Here is a 6,268-nt window from a genome sequence, read left to right as displayed (position 1 = left end):
AAAATATTAATCATTTTAGATATCTGTTACTTAGTTTCTGGGATATTAATAATGTTCTTAAGTGGTTGTAGAGTCTGTTGGCTCTTTGGTCATACTTCTAAGAATCATATCTCTATTAAAATTGGGGAAGTGAGCCCTGGATATTTTAGCAGTATGTATATTCTCAAGTACTGCATACAGTCATCTTACACAACAAAGTTTATGGAAGTTGTTGACGGTTGCCATTCCTACTGTCTAAGTGGGAGATTTAGTTTAGCATAGAAAGGACTCTTTGAAGCTAATATGTAGTGTTTTTAGAAATATGTATGATCCTAAATGCATTCTTCATTAAGAGAGAGAATTCCAGTATCCACATTAACCACACTGAAAGGGAAACGACCACTTGCCATTTGGACAGAGCTGACAGTTTGTACCACTTTGAACTTAACCTACCATGACGTTGGGAAGTGGTCTTGGATTTTTTTACTTAATCCGCTATTTAATGTCACCTCTCTACTACTCAGCCTTAGCTTTCTTCTGTATTCTATCCCTGAATAAGTTTTATCTTGCATAAGTCAGTAAACAGACACCAAAATAGTTGGTGTCCTGAAATACAAATGAGTAAGAAAGTATTATAATCATTACTATGATAATTACAGTACCCTATATGTATCCTATGGAAAAGGAGATTAGCCTCATTGTTAGTAAACAGCTAAAATTAAGTCAATAAAAGATCAATGAAGACTGAAATACAAAGTTATATCAAAGTGATTTTGGACATAAAGATGCGTATTCTCAACTGCCTGGTAGAACTGGAAAATAATGGAATGGAATAAAGAACCAAAAAGAATTTGGACAGAGTAAATATCCTGTTAAAAAAAAAGTAATGCCACTGTTATCCAGTGGGCATGTCTTGCCTGGGTGTCACTTTAGCACTATGCTGGTGGCACACACAGTTCTTCCCCAGCAGCTCATGTGCTGGCAAGTTAGCCAGCAGGATGAGCACCTCCAGCTGAGCCCCAGCCTCCTTTCTCCATGAGCTGCAGCCAAAGCATGCAGGGTTTTCTGCAAATAGAGACTTACTGTCTAGTTCTCAAATGTAACCAACAGCTAGCTCTAGCCTTGACACTTTTTGAGTCCTCAGGATTTACTGTGTTGTGACCAATCACTAACTCAGAGAGTTCTATGCCCTGATTTTCTAGCAACCCTACAGTTGCAGGGAATATCCTTTCCACTTAGTGTGTCTTTGTTGGTTTTACTGTCCTTTCAGGTGCTTTTCCAAATCTCTAAGGTGCTCAAGGTTTAGCATCATATAAAGATGATCTCTTTTCAGAGCCCATCTGAGGAGACAGCTCCATGGGATTCTTAGGGTGCCCTACTCTTGGGTGGCTTGAGCTTACTTGTGTATCTCCCCCTCACCAGGAACAGGCAGCCACTTCAGCACAATACCCCATACTACATGGGGAAAGACAGGCTTGCTTCTGTGGAATTGTTCTGCCACCCTCAAGCAGATCAGCTTCAGATGTGTGTATAAGCAACCAGTTCCAGGGCCATGTAACCTCTCCCCTGTAATCCATCTGGGGATTTGGTTTTTTACAGTATCTCTTGGTTTGTACTGGATTCCAAAAGGATACTATATGCTGTTTCCCTACAATATATACCTTCCCTTTAGCCCAGTGGTTTGCAGCATGTGGGTTGAGACCACTTTGAGGGTCCAAGGACCCTTTCACAGGGGGTCACCCAAGACCATGAGAAAACACAGATATTTACGTTATAATTCATAACAGCAAAATTATAGTTACAAGGTAGAAATAAATTAATCTATAGTTGTGGATCACAACACGAGAACCTGTGTTAAAGGATCACAGAAGTGGGAAGGTTGAGCACCACAGCTTTAAGCAGAGCTGTCAACTGACAATATGACGTTGGGTATTGGTTTTAGATTTCCTAGCTTCTTACTGTGTCTTCTTGAACACTTAGCTGTAAATCCTGGCTTGCATCTAGTCTACCTTGAGTTTATTCCTTTCTGTATCCATGTATTTTCTACTCACATCTGTTGATTTTAAAAATGTGTATGTACATATGAGTATGTGAATGTATGAATGTAAGTATGTATGATTGTAGATCTGTTTCCAGTTATGGTCTCTCCCTAAGAACTCTAAACTCATATCTGTCTGCTAATTTGATTTTTGCATTGCATGGCATCTTCAAATTCGCATGAAGATGGAAGAACAGAGCCTTGGTTATCCTTCCCAAGCATGGTATTTCACCCAGTCTTGCCTGTCTCACCTTTTCTACCCAATTGTTGAAGGCCACGTTGTAAGAGCTGCCTAATCTTCTGTTTTCTGATGTACCCCACCTATTGGCAACTCAGTCAGCCCCCACCTGCTTTCATTAGGAATTAGTTCCCCTCTTCTGATGTGTTCTTTTCTCACGTGTGGCCAGGAACACAGCCCTCCTAGGTCAGGGTGGGCTCTGCTCAGTCCTCCGCCAGTCCTGGTAACTCCTGCTCCCTTGGAAATGGCTAAGTAGGATGGCAAATTTAAAGACTTTTGAGCGAGTGAAACAAAGGACAAGGAGGAAACCTGCCTCGTAGTAGCCTCTCCAAGCCAGGCTCTTCCTCTGGATGTAAATGCAGAAGCGTGGAACACCACAGTCACTTAGGAAGCAGTCTCAGGTTGTAGGTGAGACTGAAAGACACTTGTAAAACAGACTCTGAGCAGGCCAGATGGTTCAGCAGGAAAAGTCGCTTACAGCCCGATCATGATCCCTGGAACCTGTGTCGTAGAACTGATTCCTCCAAGCTGTCTCCCGACTCCGGATGTGTCTCCATGCATGCACTGTGGACATGCACACTAATGCATGTAATAGAAAAGGACAAGCTTAGCGATGTCGCTGAGCCAGCCTTGTGCCTGGATGCCTCTCCAATTAGTCTGTAAATTCTACTTCAGACTCTAAAGTTGGTAGTTTCTTTTTTTTATTTTAATTAGGTATTTTCTTCATTTACATTTCCAATGCTACCCCAAAAGTCCCCTAAACCTCCCCCCTCCCCACTCTCCTATCCCCCCTTCTACTTCTTGGCCCTGTCGTTCCCCTGTACTGAGACATATAAAGTTTGCACGACCAATGGGCCTCTCTTTCCACTGATGGCCGACTAGGCCATCTTCTGATACATGTGCAGCTAGAGACACGAGCTCCAGGGGGTATTGGTTAGTTCATATTGTTGTTCCACCTATAGGGTTGCAGATCCCTTTAGCTCCTTGGGTACTTTCTCTAGCTCCTCCATTGGGAGCCCTGTGATCCATCCATTAGCTGACTATGAGCATCCACTTCTGTGTTTGCTAGGCTCCAGCATAGTCTCACAAGAGACAGCTATATCTGGGTCCTTTCAATAAAATCTTGCTAGTGTGTGCAATGGTGTCAGCGTTTGGAGGCTGATTATGGGATGGATCCCTGGGTATGGCAGTCTCTAGATGGTCCATCCTTTCATCTCAGCTCCAACCTTTGTCTCTATAACTCCTAGGAATAGTTTAACCACCATATCCAGAACCAATGTACACTTACTAGCAGAATCCTAGTCTTAACTGTTGCTCACAAGGTCCCACTAAACTGATAACCAAACTGCTCCACCTACAACTTCTCTCCATTTTGGAAAATAAGATCTTGTTTAAATTGAGATGTTGCCCTTTTTCATAACACCCCCACACCTACCCCGTAAGGCTTCATGCATCCTGAGTTTTGGTTAATCTCCCTGGTGTAGCTCTCCCATATCCATCTGCCCCCATCCCTGTTTAAATGTTTAGCCCCTAGCATTGCCCTCCGGGTTCTTTATGTCACATGTTTCTACTGTCCCCTCTTACTTGGATTGCAACATTACAGATTTCCTTATGGCCTTTCCTGAATGCTCCATTTGGCAGTAGAAGCAAGGTAAGGATTGCCAGGGAGTCTTGCAGCTTCCCTGGATGAGGATACTGGGGAGGACCAATAACAGCATTCTGTCAGTACACAGAACTTCAAAAACTCCAGATTCCCTGCCAGGCATGTTGGGGTATTCCTGCCATCCCACCAAAATTCCAGCACCTCTCCGTTGACAGTGTGAGTTTGTACTTTTTCTCTCTTCGTGTTTTTGCTTAGAGTGTTTTCCATTTGGTCCCCTTTTGGGCAAATACTTACAAATGGTGTCCTTATTGGTTTCCTCGTTAAATACCCTTGTTTTCATTCATCTTCTCTCCAAAGCCAGCTTTTAGATGAGGAGTGAAGATTTTTGGTTTATTTTAAAGACGACAAGAGGGTGAAAAAGTGAAGTAGAAAAGAAGAAAATGAATAGATTGTGTGTCAGTCAAGTAACCATTGGGGCAGCCTGACCTTACTGCCACCTGGGAAGGTATAGCCAACACACTTTACAGTCCCCCCTTCCAAGCAGTGTGAAAACCAGGTATTTGCCAGATGAGTCAGTCTCTAGTTTACTTTGAAAGGAAACTTCATTATCCCCTGGTGTGGGCCATGTACAGGAAGAATAGCTTCTGGCTACCAGAGTGTTCAAAGTTACTGGCTGTTGGAAAGGAAAGTCCTTGGCCCAGAAATAATAAAGGAGTAGGAATCCAAGCAGGACACCACTAGCACGTGCTACAGCTCCACTGTGTACTCGGTTGTCTTATTAGAAAGTGAGTTTTGAGAATCTCCTAATCACTTTGTAATCTAATTCTCACCACTGATCAAAACATAAAGACGGTTTGGCAGAATCAACGTAGAGCAGGCAATAAATAGACACCCTATGTAACATGGCATTTGCCTGCCCTTTTGTTTACATATATATTATGTGTCCATATGTCAAGCCATTTCACACCTAAGTAAATGCATTTAAGCATGTAAAACTTATATCCTGCCCCCACCCCCAAATGCTGGGGGTGGGAGGATAGTAGGATCACTAATGGCTGTGAATTACACTTTTTTGTTTTTGTCCATGATGAAATATCTTCTAGAAAAATCTCCATAGCTTTTTACTCTTACTAAAATATGGCATCATTAGAGCTCAGTAATGATGAAGTAAATTGAGCACAGGAATCTTGTTTATATTTTCAAGGCTAATTTCTAACTTAAGGTAAAACGACATACTTTTACCTACATTAGTGTTTGTAAATAAAGATGACTAGCGTGCATGCCGGAACCTTTGAGAACTCACTGGCTTGTGTTTGCCATCTTATGTATGAATCCCACTGCAGAGCTTATATCCTTATCATTTGGGTTACATCCATATCATCTATATTTCCATGTAGAGAGCTAGACAGAGCATTGAGTTACAAGCAAAGCTATACTCTGCTAAGGCCGAGGAAGCTGCGGCTACCAGGTATGGAGATGGCAGTCTGCCTTTAGGATATTTGGTAATTTTCAATGAATTCACCTTTGATGATTGTGAAAGGATATGTGGCTTTACACACATATGCAACTTTCCTGTGAAGCAGGACTGTTAAGAAAATTATACAAAAGAAACCAGACTAAAGTTACCAATTTTTAACGTAAAAAATAAAAAACCTAAGAGGGTTCTTTATAGTTCATAGTTCAATTTGTTAAATAAGTTCCATCTGCTTAAAAAATAAACAATGTTACCTAAATTTTTATTTAAAACAATATTCTATGTATTCTTAGTAATGTAGGGGATTAATTGCTGTTTTTTAAAAAAATTAAAGTTAATGATAAATTTACAAAATAGCATTTAAGGCCATTGGCTCTATTTCTCTAAGGAATGCCTTTGTCTGTTTTTATTGCCTAAGGAAGATTGATAGTCTCATTTTAAAGCTATTTGAGGGTCCAGAGGAGTCCAGGCACAGTGATTCAGGAAGTGGATGAGATACGGCGAGTGATGCTGCCCGGAGCCGATGGGAGGAGGAGGATGGACCAGTCACAGTACTTTGACCTTTATTTGTTTTAGACATTGGAATTCAATGTCTGACTTTATTTGAAAAATTGATTCTCCCGCCCTTCTTGTAAAGTTAGATAACAGTGATCTGGATTTTCTACAATATCGGCAATTTCTCCTAAATGCCACCAAGTAAGTTGGGCTTTACTTTCAGTCCAGATTCAGGGTAGAGCCACTTCATACTGTGAAAATTATAAACATTTCTTCTAAGTTAGCTGAGTCTCTGTCATCCTGTATGTGTGTGACCATGATGTTAAACTTAAGAGAATTGGGTGGATTTCTAAAGAGCATCTACCTCTACCATTTCATTTTATAGATGAGGAGAAAAATCCAAAGTGGGTGTGACCCATCCCCAAGGTCACATTGGGTAGA

Source organism: Mus musculus, chromosome 6, assembly GCF_000001635.26.
Source record: "Mus musculus strain C57BL/6J chromosome 6, GRCm38.p6 C57BL/6J".
NCBI lineage: Eukaryota > Metazoa > Chordata > Mammalia > Rodentia > Muridae > Mus > Mus musculus.
This window is presented reverse-complemented; position numbering follows the sequence as displayed.